The following is a 15,801-nucleotide window of genomic DNA, read 5'->3' on the forward strand; positions in this document are numbered from 1 at the left end:
GCATGGCCAGGGACGTTACGTGTCCATCACGGCACACTGGGTAAATGTGGTGGATTCAGGGTCCACAGGGGACAGCAAGTTTGGGACAGTTCTGCCTAGCCCACGGTCTAGTAAACAGTTGTCTGTAGCCGTTCGCACCCCCTCCTCCTCCTCCTCCTCGTCCTCCTGCAGAAGCAAGAGCTCGTCCACAGACCGCAGTCGCACAAACACTCCATCCGCACCTGCCACTGTTGCACACCAGGTCTCCCATTATGGGGCAGCTACTGGCATACGTCAGCAGGCTGTATTGGCTATGAAGTGTTTGGGCGACAATAGACACACCGCGGAAGTTCTGTCCGAGTTCTTGCAGCAAGAAACGCAGTCGTGGCTGGGCACTGTAGATCTTGAGGCAGGCAAGGTAGTGAGTGATAACGGAAGGAATTTCATGGCTGCCATCTCCCTTTCCCAACTGAAACACATTCCTTGCCTGGCTCACACCTTAAACCTGGTGGTGCAGTGCTTCCTGAAAAGTTATCCGGGGTTATCCGACCTGCTCCTCAAAGTGCGTGGACTTTGCGCACATATCCGCCGTTCGCCTGTACACTCCAGCCGTATGCAGACCTATCAGCGTTCTTTGAACCTTCCCCAGCATCGCCTAATCATAGACGTTGCAACAAGGTGGAACTCAACACTGCACATGCTTCAGAGACTGTGCGAACAGAGGCGGGCTGTTATGTTTTTGTGGGAGGATACACATACACGGGCAGGCAGTAGGATGGCAGACATGGAGTTGTCAGGTGTGCAGTGGTCGAAGATTCAAGACATGTGTCAAGTCCTTCAGTGTTTTGAGGAATGCACACGGCTGGTTAGTGCAGACAACGCCATAATAAGCATGAGCATCCCCCTAATGCGTCTGCTGATGCAAAGTTTGACGCACATAAAGGATCAGGCGTCTGCACCAGAGGAAGAGGAAAGCCTTGATGACAGTCAGCGATTGTCTGGTCAGGGCAGTGTACATGACGAGGTACCGGGCGAAGAGGAGGTGGAGGATGAGGAGGATGATGGGGATGAGTATATTTTTAATGAGGAAGCTTTCCCGGGGGCACGGGAAATTGGTGGCGTGGCAAGGCCGGGTTCTGGTTTTTTGAGGGACACAAGTGACGTAGATTTGCCTGCAACTGCCCCTCAACCAAGCACAACCGCAGATTTGACAACGGGAACTTTGGCCCACATGGCGGATTATGCCTTGCGTATCCTCAAAAGGGACACACGCATTACAAAAATGATGAACGATGACGATTACTGGTTGGCCTGCCTCCTTGATCCTCGCTATAAAGGCAAATTGCAAAATATTATGCCACATGAGAACTTGGAACTAATATTAGCAACAAAACAATCAACTCTTGTTGACCGTTTGCTTCTGGCATTCCCTGCACACAGCGCCCGTGATCGTTCTCACACGAGCTCCAGGGGCCAGCAGACCAGAGGTGTTAGAGGGGCAGAAATCAGAAGTGGCGTTGGACAGAGGGGTTTTCTGACCAGGTTGTGGAGTGATTTTTCTATGACCGCAGACAGGACAGGTACTGCAGCATCAATTCAAAGTGACAGGAGACAACATTTGTCCAGTATGGTTACAAACTATTTTTCATCCCTTATCGACGTTCTCCCTCAACCGTCATTCCCATTTGATTACTGGGCATCCAAATTAGACACCTGGCCAGAATTGGCAGAATATGCATTGCAGGAGCTTGCTTGCCCGGCAGCTAGTGTCCTATCAGAAAGAGTATTCAGTGCTGCAGGTTCAATACTAACAGAAAAAAGGACTCGTCTGGCTACCCAAAATGTAGATGATCTAACCTTCATTAAAATGAACCACAACTGGATTTCAAAATCTTTTGCCCCACCCTGCCCGGCTGACACCTAGCTTTCCTATGAAAAGGTCTTGCCTGTGGACTATTCTGAATGACTTTTCCAATCTCGTAATTTTCTTCACCTGATTGTCCAGCATACGACATGTTTCCACCTCACGAAATGGCCAAACTCCCCACACGGGGCCGTGCTATCGCCACTTTGCGCTTGGACCCTTGAGAGTGCTGTTTGTCTGAAGAGGTGGGTGTGGCCGCTTTTGGTCGACGGCACTGCCACTGGGTCCCTCATAGTACAATAAAGTGTCTCTGGCGGTGGTGGTGCGCACCCAACGTCAGACACACCGTTGTAATATGAGGGGCCCTGTGCCTGTACCGCCGGCCACAAGACAGTTCCCCCCCCCAGCTCAAACAGTGCTCTACCACTAGCAAAATTATCTCTCACAGCTTCACCAATGTGTAGTCTAGCCGCTGACATCCTTCAATGCCTGGCACTGACAATACCATTGTTTTGACATTTTTGTTATGTTAGGCCTTCGAAGCCTGTCTGCGGTCCCTTCTTTCTACAACTACTACACTGACCAGGCCACTGCTGGCCGTGTTACCCTGGAACCAATTTAAAAGTGCCTACAGTCAGCCCAATTTTGTTATGTTAGGCCTTCGAAGACTGTCTGCCGTCACTCCTTCCACTAGACTTCCACTGACCATACACTGCTGCCCATGTACCCCTGGAACCAATTTAAAGTGCCTACAGCCAGCCCAATTTTGTTATGTTAGGCCTTCGAAGCCTGTCTGCGGTCACTCCTTCCACTAGACTTCCACTGACCAGACCACTGCTGCCCGTGTACCCCTGGAACCAATTTAAAAGTGCCTACAGCCATGTGTTATTATTTTAGGCCTTCGATGCCTGTCTGCGGTCACTCCTTCCACTAGGCCTCCACTGACCACACCACTGCTGTCCGTGTACCCCTGGAACCAATTTAAAATTGCCTACAGCCATGTGTTATTATTTTAGGCCTTCGATGCCTGTCTGCGGTCACTCCTTCCACTAGGCCTCCACTGACCACACCACTGCTGTCCGTGTACCCCTGGAACCAATTTAAAATTGCCTACAGCCATGTGTTATTATTTTAGGCCTTCGATGCCTGTCTGCGGTCACTCCTTCCACTAGACTTCCACTGACCAGACCACTGCTGCCCGTGTACCCCTGGAACCAATTTAAAAGTGCCTACAGCCAGCCCAAGTTTGTTATGTTAGGCCTTCGATGCCTGTCTGCGGTCCATTCTTTCAACTACTACTACACTGACCAGGTCACTGCTGCCCGTGTACCCCTGGAACCAATTTAAAATTGCCTACAGCCAGCCCAATTTTTTTATTTTAGGCCTTCGATGCCTGTCTGCGGTCCATTCTTTCAACTACTACTACACTGACCAGGTCACTGCTGCCCGTGTACCCCTGGAACCAATTTAAAATTGCCTACAGCCATGTGTTATTATTTTAGGCCTTCGATGCCTGTCTGCGGTCACTCCTTCCACTAGGCCTCCACTGACCACACCACTGCTGTCCGTGTACCCCTGGAACCAATTTAAAATTGCCTACAGCCATGTGTTATTATTTTAGGCCTTCGATGCCTGTCTGCGGTCACTCCTTCCACTAGGCCTCCACTGACCACACCACTGCTGTCCGTGTACCCCTGGAACCAATTTAAAATTGCCTACAGCCATGTGTTATTATTTTAGGCCTTCGATGCCTGTCTGCGGTCACTCCTTCCACTAGACTTCCACTGACCAGACCACTGCTGCCCGTGTACCCCTGGAACCAATTTAAAAGTGCCTACAGCCAGCCCAAGTTTGTTATGTTAGGCCTTCGATGCCTGTCTGCGGTCCATTCTTTCAACTACTACTACACTGACCAGGTCACTGCTGCCCGTGTACCCCTGGAACCAATTTAAAATTGCCTACAGCCAGCCCAATTTTTTTATTTTAGGCCTTCGATGCCTGTCTGCGGTCCATTCTTTCAACTACTACTACACTGACCAGGTCACTGCTGCCCGTGTACCCCTGGAACCAATTTAAAATTGCCTACAGCCATGTGTTATTATTTTAGGCCTTCGATGCCTGTCTGCGGTCACTCCTTCCACTAGGCCTCCACTGACCACACCACTGCTGTCCGTGTACCCCTGGAACCAATTTAAAATTGCCTACAGCCATGTGTTATTATTTTAGGCCTTCGATGCCTGTCTGCGGTCACTCCTTCCACTAGACTTCCACTGACCAGACCACTGCTGCCCGTGTACCCCTGGAACCAATTTAAAAGTGCCTACAGCCAGCCCAAGTTTGTTATGTTAGGCCTTCGATGCCTGTCTGCGGTCCATTCTTTCAACTACTACTACACTGACCAGGTCACTGCTGCCCGTGTACCCCTGGAACCAATTTAAAATTGCCTACAGCCAGCCCAATTTTTTTATTTTAGGCCTTCGATGCCTGTCTGCGGTCCATTCTTTCAACTACTACTACACTGACCAGGTCACTGCTGCCCGTGTACCCCTGGAACCAATTTAAAATTGCCTACAGCCATGTGTTATTATTTTAGGCCTTCGATGCCTGTCTGCGGTCACTCCTTCCACTAGGCCTCCACTGACCACACCACTGCTGTCCGTGTACCCCTGGAACCAATTTAAAATTGCCTACAGCCATGTGTTATTATTTTAGGCCTTCGATGCCTGTCTGCGGTCACTCCTTCCACTAGGCCTCCACTGACCACACCACTGCTGTCCGTGTACCCCTGGAACCAATTTAAAATTGCCTACAGCCATGTGTTATTATTTTAGGCCTTCGATGCCTGTCTGCGGTCACTCCTTCCACTAGACTTCCACTGACCAGACCACTGCTGCCCGTGTACCCCTGGAACCAATTTAAAAGTGCCTACAGCCAGCCCAAGTTTGTTATGTTAGGCCTTCGATGCCTGTCTGCGGTCCATTCTTTCAACTACTACTACACTGACCAGGTCACTGCTGCCCGTGTACCCCTGGAACCAATTTAAAATTGCCTACAGCCAGCCCAATTTTTTTATTTTAGGCCTTCGATGCCTGTCTGCGGTCCATTCTTTCAACTACTACTACACTGACCAGGTCACTGCTGCCCGTGTACCCCTGGAACCAATTTAAAATTGCCTACAGCCATGTGTTATTATTTTAGGCCTTCGATGCCTGTCTGCGGTCACTCCTTCCACTAGGCCTCCACTGACCACACCACTGCTGTCCGTGTACCCCTGGAACCAATTTAAAATTGCCTACAGCCATGTGTTATTATTTTAGGCCTTCGATGCCTGTCTGCGGTCACTCCTTCCACTAGGCCTCCACTGACCACACCACTGCTGTCCGTGTACCCCTGGAACCAATTTAAAATTGCCTACAGCCATGTGTTATTATTTTAGGCCTTCGATGCCTGTCTGCGGTCACTCCTTCCACTAGACTTCCACTGACCAGACCACTGCTGCCCGTGTACCCCTGGAACCAATTTAAAAGTGCCTACAGCCAGCCCAAGTTTGTTATGTTAGGCCTTCGATGCCTGTCTGCGGTCCATTCTTTCAACTACTACTACACTGACCAGGTCACTGCTGCCCGTGTACCCCTGGAACCAATTTAAAATTGCCTACAGCCAGCCCAATTTTTTTATTTTAGGCCTTCGATGCCTGTCTGCGGTCCATTCTTTCAACTACTACTACACTGACCAGGTCACTGCTGCCCGTGTACCCCTGGAACCAATTTAAAATTGCCTACAGCCATGTGTTATTATTTTAGGCCTTCGATGCCTGTCTGCGGTCACTCCTTCCACTAGGCCTCCACTGACCACACCACTGCTGTCCGTGTACCCCTGGAACCAATTTAAAATTGCCTACAGCCATGTGTTATTATTTTAGGCCTTCGATGCCTGTCTGCGGTCACTCCTTCCACTAGGCCTCCACTGACCACACCACTGCTGTCCGTGTACCCCTGGAACCAATTTAAAATTGCCTACAGCCATGTGTTATTATTTTAGGCCTTCGATGCCTGTCTGCGGTCACTCCTTCCACTAGACTTCCACTGACCAGACCACTGCTGCCCGTGTACCCCTGGAACCAATTTAAAAGTGCCTACAGCCAGCCCAAGTTTGTTATGTTAGGCCTTCGATGCCTGTCTGCGGTCCATTCTTTCAACTACTACTACACTGACCAGGTCACTGCTGCCCGTGTACCCCTGGAACCAATTTAAAATTGCCTACAGCCAGCCCAATTTTTTTATTTTAGGCCTTCGATGCCTGTCTGCGGTCCATTCTTTCAACTACTACTACACTGACCAGGTCACTGCTGCCCGTGTACCCCTGGAACCAATTTAAAATTGCCTACAGCCATGTGTTATTATTTTAGGCCTTCGATGCCTGTCTGCGGTCACTCCTTCCACTAGGCCTCCACTGACCACACCACTGCTGTCCGTGTACCCCTGGAACCAATTTAAAATTGCCTACAGCCATGTGTTATTATTTTAGGCCTTCGATGCCTGTCTGCGGTCACTCCTTCCACTAGACTTCCACTGACCAGACCACTGCTGCCCGTGTACCCCTGGAACCAATTTAAAAGTGCCTACAGCCAGCCCAAGTTTGTTATGTTAGGCCTTCGATGCCTGTCTGCGGTCCATTCTTTCAACTACTACTACACTGACCAGGTCACTGCTGCCCGTGTACCCCTGGAACCAATTTAAAATTGCCTACAGCCAGCCCAATTTTTTTATTTTAGGCCTTCGATGCCTGTCTGCGGTCCATTCTTTCAACTACTACTACACTGACCAGGTCACTGCTGCCCGTGTACCCCTGGAACCAATTTAAAATTGCCTACAGCCATGTGTTATTATTTTAGGCCTTCGATGCCTGTCTGCGGTCACTCCTTCCACTAGGCCTCCACTGACCACACCACTGCTGTCCGTGTACCCCTGGAACCAATTTAAAATTGCCTACAGCCATGTGTTATTATTTTAGGCCTTCGATGCCTGTCTGCGGTCACTCCTTCCACTAGACTTCCACTGACCAGACCACTGCTGCCCGTGTACCCCTGGAACCAATTTAAAAGTGCCTACAGCCAGCCCAAGTTTGTTATGTTAGGCCTTCGATGCCTGTCTGCGGTCCATTCTTTCAACTACTACTACACTGACCAGGTCACTGCTGCCCGTGTACCCCTGGAACCAATTTAAAATTGCCTACAGCCAGCCCAATTTTTTTATTTTAGGCCTTCGATGCCTGTCTGCGGTCCATTCTTTCAACTACTACTACACTGACCAGGTCACTGCTGCCCGTGTACCCCTGGAACCAATTTAAAATTGCCTACAGCCATGTGTTATTATTTTAGGCCTTCGATGCCTGTCTGCGGTCACTCCTTCCACTAGGCCTCCACTGACCACACCACTGCTGTCCGTGTACCCCTGGAACCAATTTAAAATTGCCTACAGCCATGTGTTATTATTTTAGGCCTTCGATGCCTGTCTGCGGTCACTCCTTCCACTAGGCCTCCACTGACCACACCACTGCTGTCCGTGTACCCCTGGAACCAATTTAAAATTGCCTACAGCCATGTGTTATTATTTTAGGCCTTCGATGCCTGTCTGCGGTCACTCCTTCCACTAGACTTCCACTGACCAGACCACTGCTGCCCGTGTACCCCTGGAACCAATTTAAAAGTGCCTACAGCCAGCCCAAGTTTGTTATGTTAGGCCTTCGATGCCTGTCTGCGGTCCATTCTTTCAACTACTACTACACTGACCAGGTCACTGCTGCCCGTGTACCCCTGGAACCAATTTAAAATTGCCTACAGCCAGCCCAATTTTTTTATTTTAGGCCTTCGATGCCTGTCTGCGGTCCATTCTTTCAACTACTACTACACTGACCAGGTCACTGCTGCCCGTGTACCCCTGGAACCAATTTAAAATTGCCTACAGCCATGTGTTATTATTTTAGGCCTTCGATGCCTGTCTGCGGTCACTCCTTCCACTAGGCCTCCACTGACCACACCACTGCTGTCCGTGTACCCCTGGAACCAATTTAAAATTGCCTACAGCCATGTGTTATTATTTTAGGCCTTCGATGCCTGTCTGCGGTCACTCCTTCCACTAGGCCTCCACTGACCACACCACTGCTGTCCGTGTACCCCTGGAACCAATTTAAAATTGCCTACAGCCATGTGTTATTATTTTAGGCCTTCGATGCCTGTCTGCGGTCACTCCTTCCACTAGACTTCCACTGACCAGACCACTGCTGCCCGTGTACCCCTGGAACCAATTTAAAAGTGCCTACAGCCAGCCCAAGTTTGTTATGTTAGGCCTTCGATGCCTGTCTGCGGTCCATTCTTTCAACTACTACTACACTGACCAGGTCACTGCTGCCCGTGTACCCCTGGAACCAATTTAAAATTGCCTACAGCCAGCCCAATTTTTTTATTTTAGGCCTTCGATGCCTGTCTGCGGTCCATTCTTTCAACTACTACTACACTGACCAGGTCACTGCTGCCCGTGTACCCCTGGAACCAATTTAAAATTGCCTACAGCCATGTGTTATTATTTTAGGCCTTCGATGCCTGTCTGCGGTCACTCCTTCCACTAGGCCTCCACTGACCACACCACTGCTGTCCGTGTACCCCTGGAACCAATTTAAAATTGCCTACAGCCATGTGTTATTATTTTAGGCCTTCGATGCCTGTCTGCGGTCACTCCTTCCACTAGGCCTCCACTGACCACACCACTGCTGTCCGTGTACCCCTGGAACCAATTTAAAATTGCCTACAGCCATGTGTTATTATTTTAGGCCTTCGATGCCTGTCTGCGGTCCATTCTTTCAACTACTACTACACTGACCAGGGCACTGCTGGCCGTGTACCCCTGGAACCAACATCAGAAAATATAAAAATAAGTATTTTGCTTATAAAAAAGAAAATACTGGTGAGATATCAAATGCAGACATTTTAACATTAAAAACAAACACACAACTCTAATCTGGTACAGTACTAAAAATGGCCACCAGCTACAATTACTTTCTCCTGCAAGTAGTTAACTGAAAGTTTTTTTAAATTGAAAACACACATATGGCATCCACCGAGTGTTGTCCTGTCGCGTCTTCTTTATATTATTGCCGAGAAGATGCAAAATAATGAAAATAATAAAATCATTAATTACCAAAATAATAGAGAAAGTCAACACCACATTGCAAATAAACATTCATTCCAAATAAAGAAGCAGGGCGCGTCCGAGGGTGAGTATATACCTAATAAGAATATAATCACCCTCGGACGCGCAATGCTTATTTCCAACAGCCTTCCTTCCTAAGAATCAGCCCTTCCGTCGTGTAGAGAGACGTTGTGTTACACTCCAAGGTGTTCCCCAGGTTGCCTTTCCTGAGCTTCGATCTTCCGGCTCTCGTTTAGTAGTTCTTGGAAACTACTCTGCATTAGGCCTTCAAATTGGGTATGGGGTGTAGAGAGATGGTGTGTTCCACTCCAAGGTGTTCCCCAGGTTGCCTTTCCTGAGCTTCGATCTTCCGGCTCTCGTTTAGTAGTTGTTGGAAACTACGCTGCATTAGGCCTTCAAATTGGGTATGGGGTGTAGCGAGAGGGTGTGTTACACTCCAAGGTGTTCCCCAGGTTGCCTTTCCTGAGCTTCGATCTTCCGGCTCTCGTTTAGTAGTTCTTGGAAACTACACTGCATTAGGCCTTCAAATTGGGTATGGGGTGTAGAGAGAGGGTGTGTTACACTCCAAGGTGTTCCCCAGGTTGCCTTTCCTGAGCTTCGATCTTCCGGCTCTCGTTTAGTAGTTGTTGGAAACTACGCTGCATTAGGCCTTCAAATTGGGTATGGGGTGTAGCGAGAGGGTGTGTTACACTCCAAGGTGTTCCCCAGGTTGCCTTTCCTGAGCTTCGATCTTCCGGCTCTCGTTTAGTAGTTCTTGGAAACTACACTGCATTAGGCCTTCAAATTGGGTATGGGGTGTAGAGAGAGGGTGTGTTACACTCTAAGGTGTTCCCCAGGTTTCCTTGCCATTGCTTCGGTCTTCCGACTCTCGTTTAGTAGTTGTAGAAAAGTACACTGCATTAGGCCATACAAAATGGGTATGGGGTGGAGAGAGATGGTGTGTTACACTCCAAGGTGTTCCCCAGGTTGCCTTTCCTGAGCTTCTATCTTCAGGCTCTCATTAAATTGTGGTTAAATGGAACAACTGCATTTGGCGTACTAGTTGGTTTGGGGCCTACTATCGGTGTCTGCCACTCCTTGCTGTTCTCCTCCACTGAACAAAGCTGTGCCGCCTGTTTACTACGGTTGCCAATTTTGAACTGCATTTCGACTACTTACTGATTTGGCCCTACTCTCTGTGTCAGCCTCTCATTCCAGTTGTCCTCCACTGCAATGCCCCCTGGTTATTCCTGTGTTACCAATTTTGAACTGCATTTAGCCCACTTTCTTCTTTGGGCCTATATCTGTGTTTCCACTTCATCGTGCCCATTGCCCAGCCAGTGATAGATGAGTCTGCTGGTACATTGACCCATAACGCAACATTCCCCGTGCACGCTACACAACAACATTGTGACCCTGCTGAAAGTCAGGTTGCTCTTCCCGCATACCATACCACCTTACACGGGGACAAAGAGGAAGGTGCAGATGAAAGTGCAGGTTCCTTCATCAGGTGGGGGGAGGAATACTAGTTGGCGACGTCACTGGCACAGGGCCTCTCATAGTACGCAAAAGTGTTGCTGCCGGTGGGAGGCGCCCCCGCCGTGCAAACACACCGCTGTACTTTGAGGGGCCCTGTGCCAGTGCCAATGCCAACGAGTGGGCCCCCCCTGCTTGCTCAGGTTCACAGCACTTGCAAAGTTGAAATACTTACCTCTCCCTGCTCCACTGCCGTGACGTGGTCCAGATTTCCTGGGCCCACTAATTACTTGAACCAGCCCTACCCCCCACAACTTTAGCCAAATGACCCCCAATTTCAAATGCCTTCCAATTATTATAAGGTAAATTACGCTTGACAAGCTTCATTAAGAAGAATGGATGGTTTTGACATTAAAATGGCCACTCTAGGTGTTTTCCTGGCCCCCACTCACTGCCGACTATGCTGCCCCATTGACTTGCATTGGGTTTCGTGTTTCGGTCGATCCCGACTTTACGTCATAATCGGCCGATTTCACTCGACCCGACTTTGGACATAGTCGGGTTTCGCAAAACCCGGCTCGACTCTAAAAAGGTCAAGGTCGCTCAACTCTAGTAACTACGCCTCCTAATGTGGACATTACAGTAATCAAATTGTATCATGCATAAAACACTACAACCCCCATCAGCATCCAACTGCAAGACATTACAGTAATGCAATTAAATTATACAAGACACTTAAAGGAATGTCAGTAGGATTTCACCCCCAAAACTATATGTGCATGTAGCTTTTTCAAAGACAAGTCCAGCGGTACTGTTACATGTCCAGTCTGCTCCTCCATTACTGAGAAATCAGTGTGTGAACTGATATGCAAATGAGGCTGAAGATCCGATCCTCTGTCACTCCAGTTCTATTCCCAGCTTAGTGCCGCACCCGCCTGCTTGCCTGCTTGGCTGAAAGCCTCTGTGTTGTGTGACTTCAGGCAAAGATGCTGTCAGACAAGCAGAAGAAGGTGGCACGGGGCAGACTTTAGAGCTGGAGCGACGGAGGCTTCAGGTCTACTATAGCTCCTGAGCTTCATTTGCATATAAATTAAAAGGTTAATTTCTCAGAAATGAAGGAATGGACTTGTCGGGTAAAAGTATTACTGGACTCATCTTTTGCCAGAGCTGCATGCACATATAAATAGTTTGGGGTGTGAAATCCTGATAACCGATTCCCTTTAAAACACTACAACCCCCCAACATGACTTGAGAGCATATGGCCATTATACAATTCTTTACAAGTTCTACATATAATACTACAACTCGAAACATGACTTCAGCAGTAGAGAGAAGCAATTATTTGTGACACTTTGGTCCGGCGTCCAAGCGAGCCCTCGGCAGCAGTTCTGTGGTTTCACTTCTGCATCGGACATCCTCAGCGCCTCTTGCCCTTACTGCGACCCACATTGTGGCCTAATAAGTCCCGGAGGTGCCCAGCATGTGGGGCCAAGGAACCCATGCACAGAAGTAAAGGGACTATATGTAGAAGATGTCGGACCAGGACAGCTCGGATACAAATGCTCATCTCTACCTGACCACTAGATGTGACCGTAATACCGTAATATGTTGCTTTATACAACCCCAACATTGCCCACCCACAAGACAGGTCCATCATACACTCCTATAATACTCCACACACAGAAATATACAACCCCAAATATTCCCCCAGCAATCACCGTATACAATAGTCAGACTTCAGCCCCTTTGATCCCATACATGTATGAATAAACAGTGCCATCACTAATTATTCTAATGAGCGAGTTCCTTCTGAGCAGCGGATGGAATGTGACGTCAGACATTGTCCCGACCGTTCTATCATCCGTGACGTCAGAGATTGTCCCAACCATTCTATTGTCCCGACCGTTCTATCGTCCATGACATCAGAGATTGTCCCAAACGGTCTATCGTCCATGACGTCAGACATTGTCCCGACCGTTCTATCGTCCGTGACATCAGAGATTGTCCCGACTGTTCTATGGTCCGTGACATCAGACATTGTCCTGACCGTTCTATTATCCGTGACGTCAGACATTGTCCCGACCGTTCTATCGTCCGTGACATCAGACATTGTCCCGACCATTCTATCATCTGTGACATCAGACATTGTCCCGACAGTTCTATTGTCTGTGATGTCAGACATTGTCCCGACTATTCTATCATCTGTGACGTCAGACATTGTCCCGACCGTTCTATCGTCCGTGACATCAGACATTGTCCCGACCATTCTATCATCTGTGACATCAGACATTGTCCCGACAGTTCTATCGTCTGTGATGTCAGACATTGTCCCGACCATTCTATCGTCTGTGACGTCAGACATTGTCCCGACAGTTCTATCGTCTGTGATGTCAGACATTGTACGGACCGTTCTATGGTTTGTGACATCAGACATTGTCCTGAGCATTCTATCGTCTGTGACGTCAGAGATTGTCCCGACCATCCTATTGTCCGTGACATCAGACATTGTCCCGACAGTTCTATCGTCTGTGATGTCAGACATTGTCCTGACCATCCTATTGTCCGTGACATCAGACATTGTCCTGACCATTCTATCGTCCATGATGTCAGACATTGTATGGACCGTTCTATGGTTTGTGACATCAGACATTGTCCCGACCATCCTATCGTCTGTGACGTCAGAGATTGTCCGAAACGGTCTATCGTCCATGACGTCAGACATTGTCCCGACCGTTCTATGGTCCATGACATCAGACATTGTCCCGACCATTCTATTGTCCCGACCATTCTATTGTCCCTGATGTCAGACATTGTCCCGACCGTTCTATCGTCTCTGATGTCAGACATTGTCCGGACCGTTCTATCGTCTGTGACGTCAGACATTGTCCGGACCGTTCTATTGTCCCGACCGTTCTATTGTCCCTGATGTCAGACATTGTCCCGACCGTTCTATCGTCTCTGATGTCAGACATTGTCCGGACCGTTCTATCGTCTGTGACGTCAGACATTGTCCGGACCGTTCTATTGTCCCGACCGTTCTATTGTCCCTGATGTCAGACATTGTCCCGACCGTTCTATCGTCTCTGATGTCAGACATTGTCCGGACAGTTCTATGGTATGTGACATCAGACATTGTCCCGACCGTTCTATCATCCGTGACATCAGACATTGTCCGGACCATTCTATGGTCCTATCCAAACTGTTGCAGGCGTCTGACACAGAATGAAAGTCAGCGCATGAAAAGTGTGTGCTGCGTCTTTGAACTAAATCTTTTCCCGGAGGAAGTAATAAAAATGGATGAAAATGTATTCTAATATCTGTACGGGAAGAGGCAAAGTTGTCGGAGGGCCGTTGGAAGCTTGTAGACAATTTTTCCCTTCAAGAGACCAAACATGGTGCTTGTTTGTGCTTCTTTTTATCATCACAATGATGTCTGACGACTGGCTGGGGACAAAAGTGAGTCCCTATAATGTTCCCGAGTCTTAGATATCTGAGAAGTGGCGGTGGAGCCGGTGTTTGATCTCCAAGCGATAGTGAGCTAAACTAAAAGTGGGTAGAAAGGGGAGTTCTTCTTAAGAGACGCAAATCAAAGGACAGCGCTCTGTGTGTAGCGCCAACCGCAGGACTTCAGCACAAATCTGTGTCCAAAAAGAAGGATGCTGATGTATCCAGCCTTATATTATCAGGAATATCATTCATGGGGTTCTCTGTCGCCTCTCTGCTACGTCAAGGGGGGCCTCCAGGACGCTTGTGCCGACAGCGCGGGTCACTTACTGGTGCGATGGACGAGACCTAGCTGGAACCTAAGAACAGAATGCCATCAACGCCTCTCACAAATAGACTGGGGAAAAGCAGGAGGTTGGAGGCCACTTACATGCTACTTTTGGTACAGGAATGAGAACACATACCCTAATGAACTTATTTACAAAGTTTCATAACTTTCTCTGCTAGACAAAATTTGTAAAAAAAAATAAAATAAAATGAAAGCTTAGTTACTCTTTAAACATCTCCTGACAAAGTATCATAATATGTGTTGGGGGCTTTTCCTTCATATATAAGATGTTAAAGGGTTATTTTAATCTTAGCAAGTTCCTACTGATCCACATGACAGATGATAATTTGCTGATTGCTGTGGATCGCACTACTCCCCTTTTATCTATGTGACTGCTGGAGATTGTTGAGCAGCACTATAAAGAGCTGCTACTGCTTCATTCTTTTGGGAGCGCCATTTTCAGGATTGCTGGGAATATGCCTATAAAGATTGTCTTCTCTTTTTGGACAGTAAAATGGACATGGACTTTAATAGTCTGTCTCTTAAAATCTCACTCTGGATTTTGTCAAAATGGGGTCTCTTTGATTTTGGAATCAATGATTGTTTAAGAGATATTGATCTACAGACATGGTTTGTGGGAAGCCAATCATTTTTGACCATGAGGTGGAGTCTTTCTCCAGGGAGGTCATGTTGGCCGGTCCCCTTTCTGGCTTGATTGCCATGTAGCCGGTTGTGTCCTCTGCACCTTCAGTGGCACGTACTCTTTACACACTGATGAAACTGAGTCCAGTTCTTCTTTCTCTTCTGTATTCTCAGGCTCATATACTACCACGGGGGTTTATTGCCATTCTTTGGAGAATTTATGGTGGTCCTCACTGTTGCAATGGCGTCTCGCAGGCTGGATCAACAGAAGCCACCTGAAGCAGGATCCAATGTATGCCTCAGATGAAGCCAGATATGAATCTGGTCACTTTGGATGATAGGTTGATGCGGATCGGGAGCCTAATTCTTGTTGACCGCTTCATTTTAATATTGGACTCCAGAGTCAATCATACAAACGTGTTTCTTCATCTACCAACTGTATAAGAACCTGTGCAAAACTAAAAGTTTAATATGAGGTTATCTCTCTCCATTAGCGTTAGACCGTAAATGACACAATGTAAAACTCATCTTTCACCACTGATTATAAGGAGAAATCTCAACTTCAAGAGCTCTCAGCTGTTAGCGGCTTTCAACAAGACTCCTTGGCATCTCTTCTATCTAAAAATACCAAGACGGCAGATGGAGACGTTCAATTTTTATGTGAAATTAAGGGAGAGTGGTTTTTCCACAAGTTTATACGAGGTCTTCTATTACTTTTTAAAAATCGTCTAGATAGAACAAAGCTTTGTATGATAAGACAAGATGTATCAGATGAGAAACTCTGGAAATAAAAGTGAAGGGCTCCGAAAGTTCATGGTGGTTCTCATGGAGAGTCTTCCAGACTTTTGTGTTCCCATGAATCACTCCACGACTTGTTGACT

Source organism: Ranitomeya imitator, chromosome 2, assembly GCF_032444005.1.
Source record: "Ranitomeya imitator isolate aRanImi1 chromosome 2, aRanImi1.pri, whole genome shotgun sequence".
Lineage (NCBI taxonomy): Eukaryota > Metazoa > Chordata > Amphibia > Anura > Dendrobatidae > Ranitomeya > Ranitomeya imitator.